The sequence below is a fragment of the Onychomys torridus genome, chromosome 2 (assembly GCF_903995425.1).
Source record: "Onychomys torridus chromosome 2, mOncTor1.1, whole genome shotgun sequence".
In the NCBI taxonomy this organism is placed as follows: Eukaryota; Metazoa; Chordata; class Mammalia; order Rodentia; family Cricetidae; genus Onychomys; species Onychomys torridus.
Genome location: NC_050444.1, coordinates 155,623,120 through 155,650,296, shown reverse-complemented (window position 1 = coordinate 155,650,296; position 27,177 = coordinate 155,623,120). Strand labels below are relative to the sequence as shown.

The 27,177-nt window shown below is 48.8% G+C and overlaps 1 protein-coding gene and 1 non-coding gene across 4 annotated transcripts in view; both read left to right on the top strand.

The window, feature by feature from the left end:
• Positions 1-27,177, top strand: part of Tmem51 (transmembrane protein 51) — a 54,814-nt gene that overhangs the window by 15,049 nt on the left and 12,588 nt on the right. The window lies entirely within an intron of this gene.
• On the top strand, positions 20,125-20,197 carry Trnak-cuu. Its single transcript has one exon. It is a non-coding gene; the product is annotated as a tRNA-Lys (tRNA).

The following is a 27,177-nucleotide window of genomic DNA, read 5'->3' as shown; positions in this document are numbered from 1 at the left end:
TACCTTCAGTATTTTCATGTCTAAGGGACTGGCTAATCATTTTACCTGCCAGGCCATTTACCTGCCGTGTGGTATGCCTCTTTTCAAGTAGTGAAGGGTGGCCAGCCTAGGCTACATAGACATACGGTCTACTAGAGTATGGAGTTTAGGAAGACTTCTGAGATAAAGAAGTGGGGTGATAAGCCAGACGGTGGCGGTGCACGCCTTTAATCCCAGCACTCAGGAGGCAGAGCCAGGCGGATCTCTGAGTTTGAGGCCAGGCTGATCTACAGAGCAAGATCCAGGACAGGCACCAAAACTACACGGAGAAACCCTGTCTCGGGGAAAAAAAAAAAAAGTGGGGTGATTAATAGCTTGGTGGAGGTGACCAGATAGACAACGCTCCACACATTTGGAAGCAAGCTTCAGGGCTCTGCAGGACACTTGTGTTTACATGGCATTGTCGGCATGAGCCAAGGGGCAGTTTTTGCTTTGTGACCTCAACAGTTCACATGCTGAACCGCATGGCAGGCCAGGGGTTTCAGCAAAAGCAACTTTCAAGTTTCTAAAAAGAGGAACCCAGGTGACTATTGTCCTGATGAACCACATACCAGGGTGGCATCTGAGCAAAGCAGGCCAGAGACCAGGACAGTGCTCAGCCACCTGTGGCCTCTGACCTTGAGTTATTTTTAGATTCCACGGAAAGCTAGGGAGGCCAGGGAGGTAACGGGGTTTGCTTTACTGTTGGTAATGGGGCTGGCAGCTGGGAAGTACTACTGGGACTCTGCTCAGTCGGCCAATGTCCAGAGTCTGTGCTCTTCGTTGGTTTGCTCAATTGGTTTTTGCTACATTCATTCATTGTGTGTGTGTGTGTGTATGGGCATGCACACATGCCACGGCAGTGTGTGGAGGCCAGAGGACAGCTTGCAGGAGTTGGTTCTCTCTTGGCACCATGAGGGTCCCCCGGGATGGAACTCAAGTCTTCAGGTTCCAAGCCAAGTGCCTTTACCTGCTGAGCCGGTTTGCAGGCCCGGGGTCTGCATTTGTGTTGCCGAGGTAGCAAGCCCCTCCTTCCACCAAGCGAGATGGGTGTATCTGAGAGGAACCCTCCTTTGACTTGGTGAGAATGCTCGGGTTTGCCACATGCAAAGCGGGGGTCTTTCCCCCAGAGTACTCACTGGAACTAGAGTGCATGAGTTTTGTTGCTGCGGGTGCTTGACGCCTCCCAGCGGCCATGCTGCTTTCTGCAGGAAGGAGTCTTTGCCAAATCCCACCAATCAGGTTAAAACTTTTCCCTCCAACACCTGAAATGTCTTCTTCCACGTGGACCACCCAAGTGTCCAACACTAAGGCTTGGGAAATTGAGGTCTACCCACAGGGGGACATCATGCTCTCCTTGTGGGAAAGACTTAGAGAGACAACTCCAATTGTGAAATGGCAGGTTACAAAGCTGCCCCAGCTATTTTTTATTTCAAAAACAACACGATTAATACTTAAAACTTATTCATTTAGTATCATTGTCTGTGTGCATGATGAGCTTGTAGGGGTCATGCTCGTGACAGCTCAAATATGGAGATCAGAGGAAAACTTCATGGAGTCAGCTCTCTTCCGGGACTGGAACTCGGGTCTCCAGGCTTGCAGGGTGAGCTCCCTTACCTGCTGGGCTAAGGAAAAAAATGTAAGCCATTTTCTGTAATGGCTCTGATGGTAATTGCTAATTGACTCTGTGAGGTTTGCATTCTCCCTGTTCTCGCCTGAACTAAATTTCTTACCAAGAAACATGGATTACCCTGGATTAAAGTAACAGATTAAAATTCAAACTTTTGCCCTAATGAGGATGTGACCTCCAACCAATGTTCAGCTCCTCTAAATGGAGAGAATCATTGTAGGGGTTTGTGAGAGCTGGGATTGGTAGCCTGCAGGCCTGTAATCCCAGCACTCGAGAGACTGAGGCAGGAGGAGAGAGAATTTGAGGCCAGCCTGGACCAAGGGCGTGGAGGGGAGGGGCAAAGCTGTGAGGACTGAATGAACTGACTGCTAATTATGAGTTTTAGTTAACTATGGCTGCTCTTACTATTGCATTTTTTTAAAGAGCTGTCTGCCCTTCTACTTTATTTTTTTTTTTTTTTTTAAGATTTATTTATTATGTATACAGTGTTCTGCCTGCATGCCAGAAGAGGGCACTGGATCTCATTATAGATGGTTGTGAGCCACCATGTGGTTGCTGGGAATTGAACTCAGGACCTCTGGAAGAACAGTCAGTGCTCTTAACCTCTGAGCCATCTTTCCAGCCTCTTACCATTGCATTTTTGTTGTTGTTGTTGTTTGGTTTTTTGTTTGTTTGTTTGGTTTGGTTTTTCAAGACAGGGTTTCTCTGTACCTTTTGGAGCCTGTTCTGGACTAGCTCTGTAGCCCAGGCTGGCCTCCAACTCACAGAGATCCACCTGCCTCTGCCTCCCGAGTGCTGGGATTACAGGCATGCGCCACCGTTGGACTTACCATTGCATTTTTAAAAGACAGACTGGCATGTAGAGCAAGCTGGATTCCAATCCACTGAAACTGAGGATGACCTTGAACTTCTGCTCCTCCTATGTCAACCTCAGGACCGAGAATGCCGTGTGTACCACTATGCCCAGTTCTTGCAGTGCTGAGGACTGAACCCAGGGCCTCATCCAGGCTGAGCAAGCACTCCTCTACAACTGAGCTACTTCCCCAGACTTCACAACTGCTTTGCAAACCTCTCCCTTATGCTGAGCCTATTCATAATCCAAACCAGCCACATCTAGCAGCCCATGGGGCTTCACGTCAGAAGGGCCAGTGTTGTGGGCCCAAGAGCCATCCCTCTCCACCACAGTGTTTACTCTCTCCTCTCCCTCTGGTCACTGTGGAACGAAGAAGCCAGGATCCGACTTTCCTGTGTCGTCAAGACCTGCTCTGACTGACATCTGGTTTCCGTCTCCTGCACAAAGTTTGGTGTTCTGACATAGTGACAAATCAGAATGATGGAGTCAGACAGTCTGAGGCTACTTCTGTCACATGGGAGAATGATACTACCACCTGCCCAGGGTGGGGCCGAGGATGCATTGTTCCTGAACTGAGGAGACATAGGCGAAATTCTCAGCCAGTATTCACACAGATGTCATATCACAGCTCAGAAATTCACAAGACATCAAACTGTTATTTTAAAGGAACTGATTCGGTGTCATTTAGTATATTCATAAACCCAGGTAGTCTCCTCTTTGTCATCCCAAAATCTTTTCCTCAACCTCACCCCCACCCCCAGTGAAGCCCTGTTTCCACTGCTGGACTGGCAGCAAAGGCCTGTGTTCCTAGATCAGGATGCTGAAGCTGAGCCTCTCAAGTCTAAGGGAAGCAGCCTGGGCAGTTTAGTGAGACCCCTGTCTCAAGTTTAAAAGCAAAAGGGGCCAGGTATGATGGCACACACCTTTAACCCTAGCATCTAGGAAGCAGAGGCAGGTGGATCTCTGTTAGTTTAAGGCCAGTCTGGTCAACATATAGAGTTCCAAGCCAGCCAGGGCTATATAGTGAGAGCTTGTCTCAAACATAAAAAATGTGAAGAGGCTGAGCATGCCTCTCAGTGGAAGAGTGCTTGCCTAGCATGTGTGAGACCCCAAATTTAATCCCAAGTCCCCCAATGAAGAGGAAACCCCAACTCTCTTAAGCAAGTATTTGAAGTCCCCCCCCCCCCCACTCTGTAGCTGAAGTTTTCTCCAGTCCTGCCTGGCCCATGGTCAGGACAAATCTCTCTCACCCACCAGTCTCGCAGCCACTCAGACCAAACCAAGTAAACACACAGAGACTTGTAGTGCTTACAAACTGTATGGCCGTGGCAGGCTTCTTGTTATCTAGTTCTTCTATCTTAAATTAACCCATTTCTATTAATCTATACTTTGCCATGTGGCTTGTGGCTTACTGGTACTTTACATCCTGCTCCTCATTGTGGAGGCTGGCCACATCTCCTCTTCTCTGCCTTCCTGTTCCCCCAATTCTCCTCTCTGCTAATCCCACCTATACTTCCTGCCTGGCTACTGGCCAATCAGTGTTTTATTTATCAATCAATCATAGCAATACATTCACAGTACAGAGAACATCCCACAATACCACCCCAACAGTGTTGGTGGCTGCTGGCAACCACTAACACAATGTCTGTCTGGACAAATCATTTAAACAGAATCACATATCATATGACCTTGTGAGTGTGGCTTCTTTCTTTAAAAAAAAAAAGTTTGTATTACATTTTTATTTATTTTGTGTGTGTTTGCTGTTCAAGTGGCATTTAGACTAGGACAACTTGCTGGAGTTGCTTCTTACCCCCACAGAAAACTTGGGTCCTGGGGCTTGGCAGCCTACTGAGCCATCTCACTGGACAGTGTACTTATTCTAGTTCATTTGCATGCAAACCTTTGTCTTTCAGTTATCTCACACAGGGATACATGCTGGCCCACACCTATGTCCATTCCCAAGAGGCCTATTGAAGCAGGCTACCCTTCCCAGAAGTCTCCTAGGCCTTAGGTGGAAAGGCCTGCTGGCCAGAGAGGAAGGTGAGGTCATTAAGAGTCATTCAGGGAAGCTGGGATCAGGGATGGGAGCAAGGTCATATTCAAATATGTGGGAGACGTAAGAGAGAGTGAGAGCATTGGTGAGGGTGGAGTCTTTGACACTGGAGAAACCAGGGCAGCCATTTGGGAGTGCCATTCAGGGAGTCTAGTGGAACACCCTGTGCCAGCCATTTCCCACTACATGTACGCAGCCAAGTATCCCACGGTGGAATTGGGGCTGGTGAGACCCAAGACCTGTTTGTCCACTACTGGGCTTGGACATCCTGGAGATCATGAGGGCTACTGCCTTCCCATGTGGCCATGCAGTCCCTTTAGCCAATTCTCACCAAGAACCGGACAGGAAGGGGTTCTGGGAGCCTGAGGTCCTGTATCCAGTAGGCTCTGCTGTGGGTCCCTAGTTCTCACAGCAGGACTGGCTGGCTGGTCCAGATGTGATCCATCCCTGTAACTTTCTGCCAAGATCCTTGCCTGGACTGTCATTCTTTAAGGAACTTTATAGAAACAGGTTTGACCCATGATTCAAGTCAGATGTCCGTGGGAGGCCGAAGTATTGCTGTCAAGCTCTCTAGCTGACCCCTCCCCTTTTAGAGTTAATTACTGCCTCCCCCCTTTTCAGACAAGGTCTTTTGTAGCCAGGCTGGCCCCAAACCCACTATATAGCTGAGAGGGATCTGCCTCTAGCTTCTGAGTGCTGGAATTACAGGCATGCACTACCACCCCAGGTTTACACAATGCTCAGGGTTGCACCCTGGGTTCCATGTGTGCTAGGCAAGCCTCTGCCATCTGAGCTATACCCTACCCTAAGCTTAAGAATTCTGATGCTATGGGAAACAGAGGGCTGTGAGCCAAGATGATGGGGGCTATAATTCTGATTCTAATACTTGTGAGTTTTGTGGTCTTGAGCAAATGACTCACCTTCTCTGGCCTGGTACTTTTTACTTAACTGTAAAATGGGTGTAATGCCTGCCCCTTCCTCACCGAAGCTGTGGGGATGAAGGATGTTACACGTGTGAAGCTTCTGGTGTGTGAAATACCATGCAGTCAACAGTGGACAACTTCGCCTAGAAGTGCCGGGGTTAATGTCAGACCAAGCAGTCTTTGTCATGCTCCTAGGAGCCAGATTTGGCCTTGACCCTGTGTTTACACAGATTGTTTCCCCAACATTGTGAAAGCCAGACTTGCTCCTCCCACCCCCAGTTCACATTCCAGGCATTATTTCATATAAACATCGCTTGCCTGTTTCTTCTTTAGGCAAATCACACATACTCTGTTGTAAAAAAAATAAATAAATAAGTTCCCTGTCTAGACCCTTCAACACTCAGCCCTGCTGTATCTAAAAGCAGTTTTGTTTCATATTTTTAGTGGTCTGTGTTGTTTGGCCATGAACTCACTATGTAGCCCAGGCTGACCTTGAACTCCCGTTCTTCCTGCCTCCATCTCCCCAGTCCTGGGATGACAGGTGTGGCCCACCATGGCCAGCTGCAAACTGAGACTCGTGGATGATCTCCCCTCCATGTTGGAGGTCTCTGACTTCTTTTTTTTGGCACTTAGTCTGTGATTTTCTGTGATGTTGCTGTATCTGTGTTGGCCGAGGGAACTACTCTCCAAAGGAGCAAGTTGGACAGTTTCCTTAGACTTGCTCCCCAGGGGATCACAGCTGTATCCCCAGCCAGCTGAGAGTACAAGGAGAGAATTGGCTTTGTTGTGACTATCAAGAAAGCTGTCACTCCCAAGATGCACACAAGCAGCTATGAGGGAAAAGGCTGCTGTTCAGCTGCTTGGAGGTGGGCAAGGGAGGGTTAATCTAGTGGCCAGTGATCAGGAAGGAGGCTGGGGAGACGGCTCAGTGGGCTCAGTGTGAGCAACACAAGGACCTGAGTTTGTGAAAAGCCAGATATGATGGTTTGACCATGTAACTCCAGTGCTGGAGAGGCAGAGTCGGGTGGACCTCTAGGTCTCGTTGGCCAGCTGTATTGTCTACTTGGAGAACCTTAGATTCTAGTGAGAGACCCTGCCTCAAAAAATAAGAGGTGGACAGCTCCCAAAAACTGACACCTGAGATTGACCTCTGACATCTGCAAACATAGGAATACACACACACACACACACACACACACACACACACACACACACACACGCACAGAGAGAGGGGAGAGAGAGAATAGGGAGGAAGCCTGCAAGGCTTATATCTTAAGCACCTCTCCAAGGTCCATGTATTGAAGGCTTAGTCTGTGGCCTATAGCACTACTAGGAGGTGGTAGAACATTTAAGAGGTGGGGCCTTGTGGGAGGAAGTTAAGTCATTGTGGACAAGCCCTTGAAGGGGATGATGGGCCCCAAGCTCCTCCTCCTTTTCTGATATTACTTACTGGCTCCTGAAATGAGCTGTCTATCTCCTCTGCCATGTGCTCCTGCCATGATGAGCTGCCTCACCCAAGCCTGAAGCACTAGGAGGAGGGGAAGAGATAGATAGATGGGTGGGTGGGTGGGTGGGTGGATGGATGGGACAGACAGACCAGACAGACAGAGGAAGAAGAACTATGCTTACACCACTGCCAATTCTTCATCGGGGCTCTAAGACTGTGTGACGTCACCCACATTCAGGATGCCCGCCCCAATTAGTTAACCCTCTCTTGGAAACATAGACATCCCTGAGGTCTGTGGCACTAATCTCCCAGGTGTTTCTCAAACCAGTCAATGTGACAGTTGAGAGTGCCCATTACAGCCCCTTCTTGTTGGCCAAGTGGGAGACCTGAGAGAGTAAAAGAAGCCGAACATAGAAGGAGGCTAGGCCTTCCTGGTTACTGGGGAGAGAAGGCCAAGCGCTCAGGTGGGCTGTCCCACACCCTGGTCTTGCACTGATCTTCCTGGGAGAGAGCTCATGCCTACCCACCCTGGTGCTGTTAATGTCAGGTCCAGTGCTCTGCTCAAAGTGAGCATCTGAGGGGCAGTGATATAGGACTGAGGCGAGATGGGTCGTCCAGACTCCTGAAGTTAGAACTTTCTGTGTGGGCTGATGTGCTGATGGCACAGGCTGGAGGGTTGGCATGACCAGGCCTGGGAGCTGACAAAGGCTGAGAAAATCTGGTATGATGATGTGGGGAGTCAGTTGGGGCAAGGAGGACCCCAGAAAAGACTTTGTAGAGATGTATTTGGAAGACAATGTGTGCAAAGGGGCAGGAATGATGAATTCACATGCCCTGAAAGATCCTTCCAGGAAGATGAAGTCAGGCCAGACATGTGGCAACAGAGAGTGGTGGTGACTGTGGCAAAGTAGAGGCTAAACCCCTTCCTTGGGCAAAGCTGTGACTCACCCCAGGTACTGGGGCAGGTAGGACAAGTCCCATTTGCATTCCACATCACCATGTTGAGTGTGTAGCTATGTGTTCCCATGTGTAGCTATCCCACAGTACATGAGATAAACACCCCACTCCTCCCAGGCCAAATAAGAAGCTTATGGGGGGCAGGTGCAGGCGCCATCCCAGGGCTGCCAATCTGAGATGAGGGTGTATGTATGTACTGAGGGTGGAGCAAGGAGGCGAGAGGGTGCCCAGAGTCACTCAGCATCCAAGTGCAGGTCAGCAGACCGTACTGAGCCCTTGCCCCAGAGGAGAGGTGGAGCAGGCAGTGGGAGATGGCTGTGGGAGGGGACATGGATAGTCACCAACTTTTGTCACAGACGAACAGCTGGTCCTGGGGAAACACTGCTTGCCAAAGGAGATTACTTCACAGGAGGGAGGAGACCTGAACAATGCCTCAGGGGACAGGTATGGAGGGAGGAGGCCGAACTGTGCCTTATGGGGACATGTATGGAGTGGCCTCTCTGAGTGTGATCTGTGCTTTGTTCTGTTTAGGATTAGAGAGGAGTTGTTTTCATTTGTTGATTGGTACCCTGGTGAGAGGTAGTCTAAAGTACACTAGCTAGGATTGGTGCCGTAGATGCCTGGGGTTCAAACCCTAGTTGGACGTGATCTTGAGCAAAGCCCTTGCTGGTCCCACTTAGCTGGGCCCTGTTCACACTCAGATGAAAACATTGACCTGTTAGCCCTGAAGGTCACAGCCCCTCCCTTCACATGTAGCCTCAGCCTCCAGTCTCAGATTTTTGCTTTGTTGAGACACCAGATCCCCTCAGGCCCTGGCTTCCTCATCTGAAACCCAGGGGCTCAGATGGAAGGAACCAGCATCCTGTCCATTTCACTCAGCCTTGCCTTCATCTTTGGTGTCCCCTGCTCAGCATCATGGGTGGAAGTGTCACTGTGCAGTGACACCCAGGAAGTACAGTGTCCCTAGGACAACCAAAACCTAGGGACAATTGTGTCTCCACACCCCATCCTTTATGGGACAAAACCATTTTGTCCGACCATGAAATAAAATGACTGTGTGGCGAGACCTCTGGAGTGCTTGCTTTTGAGTTTTTGAGGTGGTGGTGGTGGTTGCTGCTGCTGCTGGTAGTGGTGGTGGTGGTGGTGGTGGTGGTGGTGTGTGTGTGTGTGTCTGTCTGTCTATCTGTCTGTCTGTCATGTAGCCCAGTTTGGCCTCAAATAGCAGTCAAAGCTGGCCTTGAACTACTGATTCTCCTGCCTCCATCTCTGAAGTGCTGGGATGATTGGCATGTGTCAGCCACATGTGATACCAGTCTTAAACAGCACAAACTCCAGAGATGCACAGATGGGGCACCATTCTATCACTGCACTGTAGCCACTGTGGTCAGGTTTGCTGAGATGTTTAGGTCCACCACGGGGTGGAGGTTCCAGTGTGCTCACAACCCTGAAGAGGGGCTGTGTGCAAAGCTTCATGCTGGGAAGGCAGTGTTTGAAAGGAGTCGGGAGCAGGCCGGCAGCTGGCACACACGTGATTAGGATGAAGCGTTAAGCACAAGGACATTGACTACCTCTGCCAGTGGCAGCAATTGTTTAGAACTTGGCCCAAGCAGGTTTTTCAGGATGAGTGTCTTCGCTGGCATTGCCGGTGGCTGATAAAATGAGATGGCTTAGTGGGAAAAGGCACTTGCCTCTGAGTCTGTGACCTGAGTTCAACCCACCAAGAACCACATGCTGGAGGAGAGAGCTGACTCGTGAGGTCAGCAGGTGTCCTCTGACCTCCACGTGCACATCTTGGTAAGCACGCATGTGTGCATACAAACACACACACACACTAGGTACTTTTAAAAATTAAAAATAAAGTTCTGTACAAAAAATATAGCCCCTGAACACTGAGCAAACTACTCCCACACTAGTGTCTGGTGACCTGTTTGTGGAGGTGAACTTGGCCCAGAGGAGAAAAGGCAGAGGAGCCATCTCTTGCCTAAATGGACATCTGCTGTTGCTCAGCCAGTCACCTGAGACATAACACTCCCTAGATAGCTCAGGGCAACTTCCTTGCAGAGCCTGTGTCTGCTGTCTACCTCACCAGAACTGTCAAAGCATCCAGGGGCCTGGGTACCTGCTGCAACACACTTTATTTTCATAGGTACCCTTATGACAGTATTGTCTGTTTGTCAGGGTGTAGAATTGCCTAGGAGCCATGTCTGAGGGCTTTTCTAGATTGGGTTAATTTAGGTTAGAAGAGCCACCTCCAGGCTGGGTTCCTGGACTGAATAGGAAGGAGAAAGCAAGCTGAGCCCCAGCATTCATCTCTCCCTGCTTCCTGACTGTGGATGCTGTGTGATCAGCTGCCCCACATTCCTGCCGCCATGCCTTCCCCACCATGATAGACTGTGCCCTTGAACTGTGTGCCAAAATAAACCATTTCACTCCTTAAGTTGCTTTTGTGGAGTATTTATCTCAGCAACTGGAAACGTAACTAATATAGACCTCTAGCGCTGGGCCACATCCCCGGGGTCTCAGAGCTGAGCTGCCCTGACTCTTGGGTGGAGCCATTGTGGAGTGGTAGAGAGCTAAGTACACAGGCCATTCAGATCAACTCAGAGGAGGTGGAAGCTGAGACCTGAGAGAGGATGCACACCTCAGGAAAGAGGTGGAGGCTAAGGAGAAGCCTGAGAGAGCTGTTCCCAATGCCTCCTTTGAAGTGCTGAAGTACAGCCCTTTCCCTGGCTTAGAACACCTCCCTCACAAAGAGTGCTGGGTCTCTGCTGAAGTAACCATCAGGCCCTGTGAGGCCTTTGTGGTCAGAGACCCCTCTGGCCTGGCTGGAGCCCGGCTAGGTAGGCAGATGTAGGGGAAGGTTATTGTAGAGCAGAGCCAAAAGGCAAGAATAAAAATACACCAGTCCCTTTTATTTGACCCTGGATTTCTCTGGCCTGGTCCTAACTTCCTTCTCATCCCTCATGCACCATCTGTGTCTGTTCTCCATGCCCAGCCAACTCAGGAGGCTCCTCACAGATCCACATTGGTGGGGGCTGTGTTCCAAGGCTTGGTGAGCATCAGGAATCTGGCATGTGCCCCAATTTGACTGCCTCTCAGAGAAAACCTCAGATAATAGCAGAGGCTCAAATTACCACTCCCTCTGCTCCTTCACCCTCATCTGCTGTCTTGTCTATTGAAACCTCCTCTCATCCACTCCATACTGTAGCAGTAAGGGCTAGCCCTGATAATGCACCCATTCTGCAAACAGGGAAACTGACGAGCAGCAAGGTGAAGCAATGTATTACTTTTCATGCTGCTGTAACAAAATACCTGACAAAAATAAGGATGGAACGGTTTACACTGGCACCTCGCTGGGGGGGAGGGGTGTGAGTGATAGGGCTGCCGGAGAAGCAGGTGGCAGGTCTCATTGCATCTGCAGTCAGGAAGCGAAGAGGGAAATACTGGTGCTCAGCTCGCCTTCTCCCTTTTATTAAGATCCCAGCCCAGGGATGATGCCATCCACGTTCAGGGTGGGTCTTTCCTCCTTAGTCAAATCTCTCTGGAATCTCTCTGACAGACACTCAGAGGTGTGTCTCCTAGGTGATTCCAAACCCAGTCAGGTTGATGATGGAGATCAACCATCTCGAGGAAAAGCCTCGTGGGTATAGAGGAAGAGTTGAGAACTATACACTTTAACAGTGCATTTGACGTTTAGACTCTCAGGGAAAGCCTAAACCCTGGGGAGCCCTGGCATCTGGAATGTTCCTGTCTCCATCATCTTGATGGCTTTTAGCCCCAGTGTGAACAGCTCATCATTAGTCAGAACAAACCATCCAGATCGGCTCAGCTTTCAGAGCCAAAGGAAGCAGAATGTAGCGTGACGTGACCCAGGACCATTCATCAGCAGAAGTGATTCTGCTGTGACCCAGAGGAGACCCAGATCCTCAGAGGTGTCTCATCTGAGTAGAGAATGAACAGACAGCATGCTGGAGGATCCCAGCCCATGGGGGCAGCTGCATCTCCTGGAGAGACCGTTTAAAGACATGCTTTTCTTTGTGACCAAGTGAGCCCATCCTGGGTGTTTGTCAAGGCCTACAGTGCCACATTCATGTAAAGCAGCAGGCATGCAACAGCTGTGAGTAGGTGCACAGTCTGTGGAACAGGTGCAGGATGGGCCACAGCTCATCAGGACCAAGTAGTACTTACTGTAGTGCATGGCACCCCATGGACGAGAGGTGATGGTCCTCACAGGAACTAGTGCAGGGGCAGAAGCCAACTGTGAGGGGACACAGAGGCTCCTGAGGGCCAGAGAAGTATGTGTGTGTGTGTGTGTGTGTGTGTGTGTGTGTGTGTGTGTAAGGGCTGGGTATGTGGCTCAGTGATAGAGCTCTTACCTAGCATGTTCAAAACCCTGGCCCCATCTCTAGCACTACAAAAACAAATAACCAATCAACACAAAAGACCTCAACCACACTTAAAACCACTCACCTACCTGCACACTGCAGCGTGCCTTTCACTTTGGATAAATTATATCTTAAGCAAATGGGATAAGCAGAGCCCTCCCCGCCCCCAGCCCTGGCGCTCACAGTCAGCAGGTCTGGGGTGGGTTCTCTAGCCTCCCACGAACACCACAGACCGCCAGATGCCCAGCCTGAGTGGGTATCACCAGGCTGGTAGCCAAGGCCACACAGCTGAGCATTTGAGGATGTCAGCCACTTGCTGAGTCTATTTTTAAGCCTAAGTCTAATTAGGTCAGAGGCGACCCCAGGACTGTCTCCTGGTCTTCCGAGAGTCCTGCGCTAAGCCTCAGACAAGGCACCCTCAGTCACCAGACAGCTTCTGGCTGTGTGCCCTGCATCACAGGGTCTGTGTGCCAGGCGGGCAGAGGGTGGGACTTGCCACACAGCTGCGGATATCCTCCAGGCACAAGGTATCAGGCAGGACCAGACAGGCCCTCTCTGGGTTCTGTCGCCAGGCTGCGGCCAGATGATGGTGACAGTAGAGGCTGTGTCTGGAGGGCCTGTGCTACAAGTGGAGCGCTGGCTGTTGGGGTGGTTTAGTGCGAAAGCTTCCACTCAAGAGAGTGGCCTAAAGGGGTCTCTCAGGGTCTCTCAGCCCCTCATCCCCGCCACGTAGCTCCGTAATTAGCTGTGCACCTTGTGCAAGCTGCTTAACCTCTCTGAGCCTTGGCTCCTCATCTGTATAAAGAAGGTCATAATGCCACCAGCACCCCGCCATACACACACACACACACACACACACACACACACACACACACACACAGAGAGAGAGAGAGAGAGAGAAAGAGAGAGAGAAACAGAGACAGAGAGACAGAGACAGAGACAGACAGAGAGAGAGAACCTTTGCCTAGGAAGCACTTTGTAAAGGCAAGATGTTCTTATTATAATTACTATAGCCAGCAAAATGCTTGAGACCAGAAGTATGTTTGAACACTTGTCAAATTGTCAATGAAGATAAGCTTTCCATTATGGGATATGCTTTCTCTCCTCTCCCTCCTCATCCCTTCTTCCCTCCTCCTTCTCCTTCCTCCTGTCCAGCCTTCCTCTTTCCTTCCATTTCTTTCTCCCTGCCTTCCCCAACCCCCTTTTTAGTGAGTTCCCCAAACTGTTCTGGTCCCTCTGGGTTGGAAACAAAAGTCCAAGATGGCCTGTCACCGTGCCGCCTGCGTGAAACCCCTATGCAAGGTTGGTTTCACTGATTAAAAACATGCCACCACTAGCTGGAAGCAGATTGAACACACTGCAGAGCATCCCTTCTGGAGTTAGTTCCTTGCTGAGCCTTGGCTGGGGTGAACTCCGGGATGCATCTCCATCAAATGGACACAGTATTAGCACCCACTTCATGAGCTGTTGAGAGGTGACAATGTCCAGGCCCTCTGGTCATCAGCGTTACTGGACTTTGCATTGAGGAGTTCAAGCTCTGGGTACCTTGCTGGCCAGCTGTGTGGATGGAGAGGGGTGAGGGGTGATGCCCCCCCAGGAACACAGAACTACCCACTGTTTGTGGACATCAGCAGCCCCTATGTTAGATTTGTTCTGGGTTTGGAGGTGAAGTCATTTCTGTCAATAGTCTTGGGGAGCATATGGGTAAACAGATCTTGTTTAGACACATACAGAAAACAAAGATGCCGTTTCCCTAGACACACAAAAAGGGCTGGCTAATCTCTCAGAATAATTCTTCTTTTGTGGCTAGAGAGATGGTTCACTGGGTAAAGAGGCTTGCTGCCAAGCCTGAGGACCTGAGTTCAATCCCCAATATCCACATGATAGAAAGAGCATACCAGCTCCTGAAAGGTGCACACACACACACACACACACACACACACACACTCACACAGTCTCACACTAAATAAGAGCATGAGCTCATTTCAGGGTTGAGTGCCCCTCAAGTGTGTAACGTGCTGTTTGGATTAGCTGTGCAGTGCAGTGTGGGGCAGAAATATAGCCACAGCAATGGCACACTTTGCCTACCCTCTCCCTCCCCCCTCCCCACCCCACCCCCCACCCTCGTAGCACTCCACCTCTGCTTCTCACCATCCCTGGGCCCTGACCACTCCTCTGTTACCTCATTTGCAAAATGGAGATCCTTAAACTCAGTTCCTGTCTTGGCTCAGCTGTGAAGCTGGTGAGCGTGACCTTGCATAGGTCACTGGCAGCTACCACCCAGTAGTTGCAACACGATGGGCTTTCACTGTGACACTATGTGCCTTGTGCTTCCTAAGTATCTGCCGCGTGTGCGTGGTCTTATACCTTCCTGCCTAGAGCTGACCTGGTGGAGAGAGATGGAAGGCAGATAAAGTAAACACTGAGGAGGCTAAGGGCTGAAGTGATGTGGTATGTATGGGCCAGTGAGATGGCTCAGTGGATGAAGGTGCTTCCCACCAAACCTGACATCCTAAGATCAAACCCAGAGACCTACATGGTGGGAGAAAACTGATTTGCACAGGTTGTCCTCTGACCTCCACACACATGCATCCATACAAATAAATACAAATAAATGAGTGTCAATTAGAAAATCTTAGAGAATAACACAGTATGGAGGACTGGAGGCGGGGCTCAGGGGAAGGAAGTTCTTGTCAGGAATGCACAAGGCCCCAAGTTTCATGTCCAGCACAGAAAAGGAATTTGCAACAATAATAACAATAACAACTGCAGATGTTTAGCTTGGAAACCTGGATGTAAAGGGGTGACATTTAAAGGTTTATGTCTGTCTGTCTGTCTGTCTGTCTGTCTGTCTCTCTCTCTCTCTCTCTCTCTCTCTCTCTCTCTCTCTCTCTCTCTGTGTGTGTGTGTGTGTGTGTGTGTGTGTGTGTGTGTGTGTGTGTGTGTACCCACAGAGGCCAGAAGAGGGCATAGGATCCCCTAGAGGCAGTGTTACAGGTGGTTGTGAGCCGCCCAGTGTGGGTGTTGGAGCTGAACTCAGGTCCTCTAAAGGAGCAGTAAGTGTGCTTACTCACTGAGTCATCTCTCCAGCCCCAGGAGCGACATTAAGTGACAGGTTAGAGGGAGCCACGTTGATGGGCTGCACGGGTAGAGTGGTTCCTCACAGACCCAAGGTGCACACGTCTAGCTCTGGGAAGGCAGGCTGCATACAATAGGCTCAGGGTGTCCTCAGCACCTACATTTGTCACCCACCAGCACCCCTCCATGCCATACTCCTATATCCTCTTCAAATTACCTCATTTACTTGTCCATCCATCTAATCATTTATTTTTCAGACAGAGTCTTGGGTAGCCCAGGCTGACCCCAAACTGGCTGTGGAACTGAGAATGACCTTGAATTCCTGATCATCTTCACTTTCACTTCCTGCTTAGATTCCAGGCAGGCACAGCAGCACTGAGTTCATGTGGTTCTGGGGATTGAGCCCAGGTCTTCATATGCTAAGTAATCGTGCTGAGCTACACCCCCAGCCTGAGTTTACCTCTTTTCCTCTCTCCTGTGTGTCTCTGCCTCTAGGTGTATTGCTAGCCTTGGCATTTGATGGACAGGCCTACTTCTCTGTTTCCAACTGGCAACCTCCAGGCCTCACATCTGGATGACTTACAGCAATGCCTATGGGCTGGCTGTGCAATAGGACTAGGGCCTCACTGTATGCCTGCTTCCAGCCCCGAGTGGTGTTCCTCCCTGCTCATTGTCACAGTGACCTTAATTAACAGTCATTTGTGCAAGCAGAAAGGACATTGTAGGGACAGTGGGGACAGCTGCCGGGAGAGTCCAAGCTCCAAGCAGCTGGATTATGTTGGCTTTACTTTATTGTCCTTATTTGGGTCACATAGTGGAATCCGCTGCAGGTCTCAAGGGATTCTATGTCTGGGTGGTGTCCTCTCTGGCTCATCTCTAAGTCTGGGTGGTGTCCTCTCTGGCTCGTCTCTACACGGCCTCAGCTGTCATTGTGTCCACTGAGCATCCCTGTAAGAGTGGCAATCTCTCCCCTTGGGATGACATGCTGGTCCCCAGTGTCTCCAGACCCCACTCTTTCTGTGAACCCGGAAGGTCTCTAGAACAGAGAATAAGTTGGGTCTCCTAGGCTCTGACTTGGCAAAGGCCACACCCTCAGGGGAACTAGAGAAACTGATTGGCCAGGCTGGCCATGCCTACTTTTAGGCCCCAGAGTAGACAGGGATAGTGGATGCTCACAAGATGAGGGGAGCACACTGAGCAGCCTGCTCCCCCAGCCTGCTGTGGCAGTCCCCTATACTTCAGAGACCCACCCAGGGCATCATTTGTGTGACAAGCTCATACAGACAGCTCCACATTCTCTGGAGAGAAGAGGCGCATATTAAAGTGTCCCTACAGCGGCTTATTTTCTGATAATAGATGTCAGCTCTGTTTGCCAGTCTGAGGTTTTCCTGTTTGAAGTTTCATGTGGTGCTGGGCCCTGGGTTGCTCTGAGATACTCATCGCTGGGTCCCCAGCACCTGGATTCCTGAGTTGGTGGGTGTTCTGTAGGTGTCGTTGAGTGTGTGACAGGGGGAGTCAGGAGGCAGATGGTGGCAGTTTAGCTTTATAACCCCCAGGACCCACGTCACCAGATAGCACCACACCGGCCCAATGTACAGGGGCAATCAGGAAACAACAGCTGGGCTTTTATCACTCTGGCTGTGGTCACTCAGGCTGGATGTTTTCTCTGGGTTCTGGGAGCAATCCTGCCTCTGCTGACTCCCACACTCCACCTTTCAGGATTTCCATTTTCTGCCAGAACATTTGGACTCTGTTTCCTTGGACTAGGATCTAAACACTCTGAAGGGGTGAGGTGATGTTGGTGATGTTCCCAACCCAAAAGAAGGAGAACAGAGGACCAAAGGCTGTATGTAGTGTCCAGAGCAGGCAGTAGCCCTGGGCCTGTAGTTAATCTCAACCCCTGGCCCTGTGCAGTGAGGGCAGAGTCCTGTGTCGGCAGCCCCGTGAGCATGAGTCCCAAGTTAAGGGATCCTGAACATGATGGCAAACCCAGTCAGCATCCAGCTTGGACCTTCGGCTCAGAGCAGCTGATCTCAGACACTGGCATTCATTTTCATTGTTGTATGTTGTGTATCAAGCCCTTATCACTCTCTGTCTCTATCACTGATGAATTTCTGCTTCTGACATTGAACAGTGCAGTTCGTTGTTCATGGAGTTGTTCATGGGAGCATAGAAGGTTTGGGAGAAATGTGCAGGACATGAACACGGAACACGTGAGAGGTGGGGCAGCGAGGTGTAGTGGACTCTGGACTTTGATTCTGGTCGGCAGCTGAGCTCAGCTACTTATTAACAAGGTTCTTTGAGCAGACTGTGAGGGGTTCTGGGCCTCAGAGTCCACTTCAGTAGGGTGGGGATGATAGCCACAGTGCCTTCATTTAATCCTGAGGGTGAGGGTGGTCATCCCCCTGGCTCATCTAGTTGGCTCTGGCAGTCCCAGAGTCTTCATAGAAGAGAGAGTCAAGCCGAGAGAGCCAGGGTGCCTGGAGTATGCCTGGAAGATGGAGGAAAGGGCCAAAGCCAAAGGATGCTGGCAACCTCAGGAGGCTGTGAAAGGCTAGATTGTGGGTTTCACTAGGAAGGTGGGCCTTCCTTGAGTGTAGGCTTCTGGAACTCAAGGAAAATAGACTAGTGTTGCTTTAAGCTGCTACATTACTAGATGTCTGTCCTGGCAGCCACAAAACACAGCAGACCTTCTCAGTGGCAGGGAGTTGGGAGAATCCTATGATTGTCCTGTTTCCACTGTGGGAACAGTCTGTCCCTAGCACAGAACATCCCACCTGGCCTCTGGAGACCCTGCTGAGTGTCACCACAGTGCTTCCCCTCTCCTGGTCCCCAACTAGAGGCTACTGCTATGTTGTGCCTCATCCCTGTCCCCTGAGTCTTCTTGGAGGTGTGGCTTGCAGGAGAAACCCTAGACACTGCTAACACACATTTCTTCCTAAGAGATGCTGACTGTTAATTCTGGAGGGAGCCTCGGGGCCTTGTACATGGTGGCTAAGAGAAACAAGACTCTGTCCACTTAAATATGAAGCAGGGACAGAACAGCAGTGTTACAGTTCTCAGAGAGCCTGCATCCTTGCTTCTGAAAAGTTGTGCGTGCGTGTGTTCAGATCTCCTGGAGGTGGAGCTCCAGGTGTTTGTGAGCTGCCTGATGTGGGTGCTAGGATCCAAACTGAGGTCTTCTGGTAGAGGCGTATACATCTTAACTGTTAAACTGTCTCTCCAGCCCTGGGAAGCATCATTAACTATCATTTTAAAGATGAGGGAGCTGAAGCTTTAAGAGGCAGAAAGGTCAAGTTGTGGTGTTGGACGCCTTTAACCCCAGCACTTGGGAGGCAGAGGTAGGTAGATCTTGATCTACAGAGTGAATTCAAGGACAGCCAGAGCTACACAGAGAACCCCTGTCTTGGAAAACCAAATTTTTTTTTTTAAAAGAGGCACAGAAAACACCTGGTGGTGAGGTGAAAAAAACAAGCTTTGTCCAGAGTCCATAGCAGTAACTGCTTTGGTCCTCTCTTTGCTGGATGTTCACGCCCCTAAGGCCACCACCTGTAGGGCTATAAAACCACATATCTTCCCCTCTGGCATCTGTTCCCAGCCACCACCAGCCTCTGCTCCCATTGTTATCAAGCTCTTTGGCCTACCTCACCCCAGTTTTCTGGCTTCCCCAGCCTTTACCCAGCCCACAGACAAGTCATTGCCTAGTCCATAAGGGGCCCTTCAGCTCTTCAGCAGGCGGCAACATGCCTCAGGTTGATTAGCCAACATTTAACATTTTATCACAGTCTGAGGAGCTTAAAGTCAGCCTCAGCCAGGCCCATCCTCTGCTGGGCTATGATTAGGGTCTTGTAGACCAAGGTTTTATGTTCATCTGACAGGGCATCTTAGGAAGAAGTCCACTTCCATGCACACCTGGTTGTTGGAACTGACCCCGTCCCTACCCCTAGACACGGTGTGGGAAGAAGGCTGTGGTGTTTGGGGTGTTCTTCCTCTGATCCCTTGATAAATGAATTTCCTCCCCCAGATAGACACTTGCTTCACCAAAGCAAAGGCACTGAGCAGCAGACAGTTCCTTTGGTCATGATGCCACCCACACAACCTCCTTTATCTCATCCCCTTGGCCATATTGTAACTGGTCAGAAGAAAGCTGTATGAGCTGCCTACACCCAGGAACAAAAGCAAGAACACCAGGGCTGGAGAGGTGGCTCAGAGGTTAAGAGTGCTTGCTGCTCTTGCAGAGGACCTGGGTTTCATTCACAATACCACGTCATGGTTTGCAGCTGCCTGTAGTGGATAGGCATCCCAGCATTGGCCTGGAAGTTCCAACCCCCACTGAGGCTTCGGTAATGGTCACACCCACAAGGCGGGGCAGAGGAGGAAGCGGAAGACGAAGGATCGGGAAGGACTCACTCTCTTGGTTCCGGGACGCGGGACGCGAGAGGTGGACCGAGCAGAGTTCTCCAGTGAACGCCGCCGGACTGCCCTATTCCTTTGCCAGACTCTGCGACCTACCCCTTCATTTGTAAGTTACCCCACAAAATAAACTTCCCTTTTAACTACGTGGAGTGGCCTTAATAATTTCACCAATATCCAAAAGGGGGCTGGAGAGATGGCTCAGAGGTTAGGAACAGCGAGTGCTCTTCCAGAGGTTCTGAGTTCAATTCCCAGCAACCACATGGTGGCTCACAACCATCTGTAATGAGATCTGGTGCCCTCTTCTGGCCTTCAGGCAGAATAAATCTTAAAAAAAAAAAAAAAATGGTTTAAAAAAAAAAAAAAAGCCCGGCTAGCTCAGTCGGTAGAGCATGAGACTCTTAATCTCAGGGTCGTGGGTTCGTGCCCCACGTTGGGCGCCAGATATTGGTGAAATTATTAAGGCCACTCCACGTAGTTAAAAGGGAAGTTTATTTTGTGGGGTAACTTACAAATGAAGGGGTAGGTCGCAGAGTCTGGCAAAGGAATAGGGCAGTCCGGCGGCGTTCACTGGAGAACTCTGCTCGGTCCACCTCTCGCGTCCCGCGTCCCGGAACCAAGAGAGTGAGTCCTTCCCGATCCTTCGTCTTCCGCTTCCTCCTCTGCCCCGCCTTGTGGGTGTGACCATTACCGAAGCCTCAGTGGGGGTTGGAACTTCCAGGCCAATGCTGGGATGCCTATCCACTACAGCTGCCTGTAACTCCAGTTCTAGAAGATTCAATGCCCTCTTCTGGCTTCCTCAGGCACCAGGCTCACATGTGGTGCACAGATATGCCTGCAGGCAAAACACTCCTACACATGAAATAACAAAATAAAAAATGAAAAGCCCACATGAACGCTAGGTGGCAGGGGTATTGGACCCACTTTAGAGTCTGTTTAGAGAAAGACCCTACAAAATGGGACAATTCCACATGGCTCTTACGACAGTCAAATAAACTCATGTGGGTAAATTTCTTTGAGTTAACTGTACCCTCATAAATGATGATAATATCATATTGTGGTGGTATTGTGTTCCCCCAAATATTGTGCACCCTAATAAACTTATCTGGGGTCCAAGAACAGAACAGCCACTAGATACAGAGGCTAGAAAATGGTGGCACTCACACCTTTAATCCTAGCTTTCCAGAGGCAGAAATCGGTCTGGATTTCTGTGAGTTCAAGGCCACAATGGAAACAGCCAGGCTTGGTGACACACACCTTTAATCCCAAGAAGCGAGCCTTTAATCCCAGAGAGTGATGGCAGAAAGTAGAAAGATATATAAGGCGTGGAAGACCAGAAACTAGAAGCATTTGGCTGGTTCAGCATTTGCCTGGTTAAGCATTCAGGCTTTGGAGCAGCAGTTCAGCTGAGATCCATTCGGATGAGAACTCAGAGGCTTCCAGTCTGAGGAAACAGGATCAGCTGAGGAACTGGCAAGGTGAGGTAGCTGTGGCTTGTTCTGCTTCTCTGATCCTCCAGCATTCACCCCAATACCCAGCTCCAGGTTTGTTCTTATTAATAAGAACATTTTAAGACTCATCATTTTATCATTTCTCAGGTGGAGGTAGGACTAAGCGACTCATGACAAGGAAAAAAATCAAGAGTTTTAAAAAGTGATTTCTGTTTCCTTCATGTAAATAGAATCCAGAGGGCAGGTGTCTCGGGTTGAAATGGCAGCTCTGTGGTCATCGGGGATCCAGGCTCCTTCTATCTTTTTTCTCTGTCATTCATTACCTCTGCCACCCTTTACCACCCAGTATGGCTGCCTGAGCTCCAGCCATCACTTCCACATTACAACCAGGAGGAAAGAGGAAATGTATCTTTTTCATTGAAGAATGCTTCATGAGTGCCCCCCACACTCCCACACCCTACCCAGCCCACTGCTGCTTGGATCTCATTGGCCAAAATTCAGTCATATGAAGCACCCCCTTCCTAGGAGGCTGAGTAATGCTGTCTGTGCTCTGGGAAGCCCTGGGGAGCTGAGTGTCAGTTTTCTCACCATGGAGGAAGGGGAGAGGAGACATAGGAAGCAACCTCACTGACCACATGAGAATCCCAGCAGGGAGCAATGTCACCCACCCTCTCTTCTCCAACCCCCTCTGACTCAGGAAAGGGGACAAAATGAGCCAGCTCCCACTTTGAGGTGAGCTGGGCTGCACAGGCCTCCTAGGGCCTGCTGGATCCTTCTGGCTGAGGAGGGGCAGGCAGCCAGCTGGGCCCCTGCCCCACTCTGGCGTCATTTTCCAGCTCAGGAGTTCTACCAGGTACCTGGGGAGATAAGGCTGCCTTGCTATGCTATGAGATATGCAGTCCCACTGTAGAGAACACAAAACAGCCCCCCCCCCCCAAGCTCTGTGTCTTGGTCTTTACTGTGTAAAACAGTCAGTCACAGCTGGAGACTTCATTCTCTGTAAAGCAGAGGGGTGGGGTGAGGGAAGGGAGGGTGGAAAGTTGGGAGGCCTGCGGGACCCTAGCTGGGAGACTGGCTCCCACATTTTATGACAGAGTACTCTTGAGGAGATATTAGACACTCTTGAGGACTAAGAGATATTAAGTAGACAAGATAGAGGGGAGAGAAACAGATAAAAACACAGGATAGCCTTGGGAGGGCATGGATCATTATCCACTGGCTATTTCTGTCTCTTCTAGAGGACTGTTTATAGGAATGCCAAGGAGTGGAGCAAAAGACCTCCCTCTAGCTCAGCCAAGTGCAGACCCTTCCAATCACCTAGTAACCATGCATATATATGGTCAAGCAATCCTCTAATGCAGCCCTGCTAGGTAAAGCAAGCTCAGATCTCACTAGGAAACTTTGTGGGCCTCCAAAACTCCTACTTCTTATATTAAAGGCCCCCCCCCCCCAAGTCCCTCAGATAGACTGTGCCTGTCTTAGGTTATTCTTCTTAATTAATTTTATATACATACATTCAGGAAGCTATCAAAAAGAAAGCTGCCCATCTTTGGCTACCAGCTTCTGGCAAGGGGGGCTACAGAGCCTAACTCAGCTCTGATCCAGGTCCCTACTAAGAGCTTGCAAACATCCACAGTGATCTCCATAGCTGCCACACCTCCCAGTAAAGGAGTAGAGGATGATAAAGATGGAATATCCTTTTTGGCATAGGTCTTGGCTGCAACAAGCCCTTTTCAAAACTCCCTCCTGACAGACATTCAATAAAATTTTCAAGAGACTATTTTGATTCTCAGGAGAAAACAGTCATTTCAAAACTTCAAAGTATTCACTCAAGTCAACAAAAACCCATACTAATTTTAATTATAAAGACACTTTTAGGTGTTTAAGTAGCTCACATATACATGAGTTCCTACCACAGCAGTAGAATTTCTTTACAAACTAACTTGATTGTGGGAGGCCTACCCATTTCCGAACAGAAGCAGAGAAAGAGTAGAAACGTTTAGGAAAAAGACAGAAAAGCTCCCCTAATTATGATACCTTTGCTCAAGTTTTCCAGGGGCCACTGAGACTATAAAATTATGTCTTGGGCTACCATAAAAAGTATTCAAATATATCTGAAGGTAAAAGAGTAATAAAAACAATTCTAGTATAAACATCACTATATACTTTTTACAAACTTACATTCAACATTTACACTTTTTACATTCAATATTTACACTTTTTACATATTTACAAGTAGCATGAATATTACTATACATGTTTACACTTTTTACAAACTTATATTAAAAAAGAAACTCTATAGAACTATTTTTACAAACTTATCTAGAAGAAACTCTTAACAGAACTAACTTATATACAAAAGCAAACTCTATAGGGCTATTTTAGCAAACATCTAGAAGATATTTCTTAACTGAACTATTAACAAGACAGGAAGTATGCATATCATTTCTAAAGTTCAGAGTTTATAGTCAGCTTTGATATCATTCTGAAAGTTTTCTTGAGAGTTTGAAGTCAGAGCCTAATTAATCAGTGACTCTAAGCTTTATTTGGTGACTGAGGGTAAAATTCCCTCTTCTTAATTTTTTAAAGCTGCTTTTCAAGATTATCATGAGCATTTCATGCCAATGTTTCTCTCTTTCATTTCAAGCACAACCCAAGTTTCTTATTTTTTTAAATTTGCATGTAAGTTTTTTCTTTTTTCACACCCAAAGCAATTTCCCAGTGTACGAATCTCTTTCCCTAGTTTTCTAAAGGATTCCAAAGTGACTTGTTGACAAATGATATTAGCATTTTAATTGCCTCCTGAAAGGCAAGCTGTTCACCTGTTTCTAGTTCTCAAGAGGCAAGCTAACAAAGCTTGTGGAAAAAATAGCATTTTGAGCTGGGAAAAAAAAAAAAAAAGTTTTGGGGCAGTGTAGTACTGGCATCTCTGTTATAGACTTCATTTCCCAAACTGCCTTTCTCTATATGGTTACACTGTTAAGGACTACATTTACCAAGCTGCCTTTCTCTATCATCATGCTGTTATGAACAAACTACAATTCCCATGCTGCCTTTCTGGTCTACCCCACTCCCATTTCTGTTTACACGGTTTGTGTTCATACTGAAAATCAAGATCAAGCAAGCTTTTTTGCCACAGGAGGTTTCTGTTCTCCCTGAGCTGGCATTGACAGGTGTACTTCCTTCACCTACTATTGTCCCTGGAGCAGGCCACATCTGTCCATCCAGGCACACTGGGACAGGCTTTTTGGTAACCCTTTGTTCCCCTATCTTACCAGGTTAGTGAAAAAATAAAGAGAGTACTTGAATAAAGAGGTTTTTTTTAGAAAGATTCCCCACCCCCACCCCCGGGGAATTACAGGTGATTTTCTCATTCTGATAAATTTTCCAGGTGAGTCTAATTTTGCCCTTGCAGGAAGAAAAAAATCTGAGAAGGAAAGACCTGAAAAGCTTCCAGTTTTTGAGAGAAAGATTACTAAATTTTTCCCAAGACTTCTCTTCCCTATTCTTGGCTTCATGGCCAAGGAAACTAATTCTGATGGTACGATATTTTCATACAGTAACAATGTCAGCGGAGTGGAGAGTTTTATTTCATTCTCCTCATCCTCAGGGAAAATTCTTTCCTTGCCGCTCAGGACTTAAATTTAAACTGTTCACAGACCAAAAGCTTCCACGAGAATCTTTTTCTGGCATGTTTCCTTTCCTAGTATTTTTCATGACTCCAGTTCTTCCTAGGAGTTTGTGTTCATGATCCCATAGTTGAAAAGTCAAGGACATAGTTCCTCTGTCATGTTGCTTATCTTATCCTAAGTTTTTTCTTACACTATATTCCTCATTCTACCTTATATTTTTCCTTAATTTTTATAGATAAAAATTAAGAGAGAGAGAAAAGAAATCTAGATAGAGATTTGCTGCAGCCTCACTTTTCAACTCAGGCACTCAGCCGTCTTCACTCCTGAGAATAAAATGCCATCACCTTTATTTTTAATTCCTTACTAGGCATGCCCCCTTTCACCCGCAACGCCCCCTCTCTCCTTTTTCCAAGTCCCCTGTCCCTGTTCCTGGTACCATCTATGGAAGCCCAGCTGGGAGACCAGCTGCCATATTTTACGACAGGGAACTCTTGAGGAGAGAGGGCTAAGAGATATTAAATAGAAGGACAGAGGGGAGAGAGACAGATAGAAACACAGGACAGCCTCGGGAGGGCCTGGATCATTTTCCACTGGCCCCGTCTGTCTAAAGGGCTATTTATAGGAACGTCAAGGGGTGGAGCCAAAGACCTCCCCCTAGCTCAGCCAAGTGCAGACCCTTCCAATCACTTGGAAACCATGCACATGGTCAAGCAATCCTCTAATGCAGGCAGCTCTGCTGGGTAAAGCAAACTCAGATCTCACTAGAAAACCTTTGTGGGCCTCCATGGGGTGGGGAGTGAAGGAGTGGGAGTGGAGGGGGAGTATGCAGAAGGCACCCTTCCAGAGCTTCCAGAAGGGGCAGAAGGTGAGATAGGAAGGGCATCGGTCTTGGAGGTTGTCAGCCAGTGGGAGAGAGGTGCTGAGTCACAGGGAGCAAGCCCCTGCAGGGGTGGTTCTAGCTGACTGAGTGCCTTCATGTCTGCCTTGAAGTCGTCCAGGACCTCAGAATGGAACTGTGTTTGGGGACAGGGCCTTTGAAGTGGTGACTGAGCTGAAATAGTCACACGAGTATCCCTCTTCCTTCAACGCAACCAGTATCTTTATACAAAGAGAGGCCAAGCCTGGCATGGTGGCACATGTCCGTTGTCCCAGCACTTGGGAGGTGGAGGCGGGAAGATTAGGAATTCAAGGTCATTTTCAGCTACCTAGTGAGTTTGAGGCTAGCCTGGGCTTCTTGAGACCCTGTCACAAACAAAACAAAACAAAACAGGAGCAGAGGACATAGGCACACACAGAGGGACACCCAAGGAGAAGTGGCCTGAGAGGAAGCAATCCAGTCAGCACCTTGGTTTGGGGGAAGTCCCTGTGTGTACCTGGCCATGGTGACCAAGCACGCTAGTCCCAGCCATGACTCTTCCAGCTCCTTCTGGCACTCACCTCAGCCTGCTACCAGGTTTATAATTAAACAACCCAGCACCAGTTACTTAAACCACAGCCAGAAAGGACCAGAGCTGTGGGGACAGAGTGACTCACGCTGGAAACGATTCAAGGAGAAAGGAATTTTACCTCCTGACCTGGCAAGGGCTTCTGGGAAGGAGCTGTGGTGGGTATCAGGGAGGCCTTCAGTGGTTGGGGTATAAGCTTCAAATCTGCTGTGCTATTCACTGTGTAACCTTGAACAGGCGTCTGAACTTTAAGTTTTCTTTGAAATTATTCTTAAAAATTCATCATGGAGGTCTGGAAAATTTGAACACAATTATGAGTTATAACTCAAAGTATGATTATACTAGAGATGTAACAAGTTGTTGATAAAAGTAAATGCATACTGAATAAAATAGTAATAGATGGCATGGATAAATGGTAATATTCAAACGATAATGAATAGGTCATAAATAATGAGTACCTGTGAAGCAGCCTATACAGCGCCTGACGCTGAGTAAGCCTGATGGACCCCTGAGTGAGCTGTTCAAACCCTCTAATGAGCAGGTAAAGTTGGAACCCAACTCACCAAGTGGCTGCCTGAGCATCAAACAGGAAGAGCCTGAGCTGGGAGAAGTAGCTGCTCCAGGGAAAAAGGGAGGTCTGAGGCTCCGAAGGGAGAAAGTTATGGAAGACTCTCTGCCCAGCACAAGAATATCTTTGGAAAGTTTTCAAACTGCCTCCACCATGGAACTAAAAAAAAAGAAAGCCAAAGTCCAGATATTGAAGGACAAATATCCCCAAGTGTGTCCTCCTGTGTAGAAATAGCCAAGGACCACGGAGGGCTGGCTCTCATGGACAATCTCAGCCAACTAGAACCCCTTCTCTCATGTGACTTAGGGTCAAACTCTCTCCTGT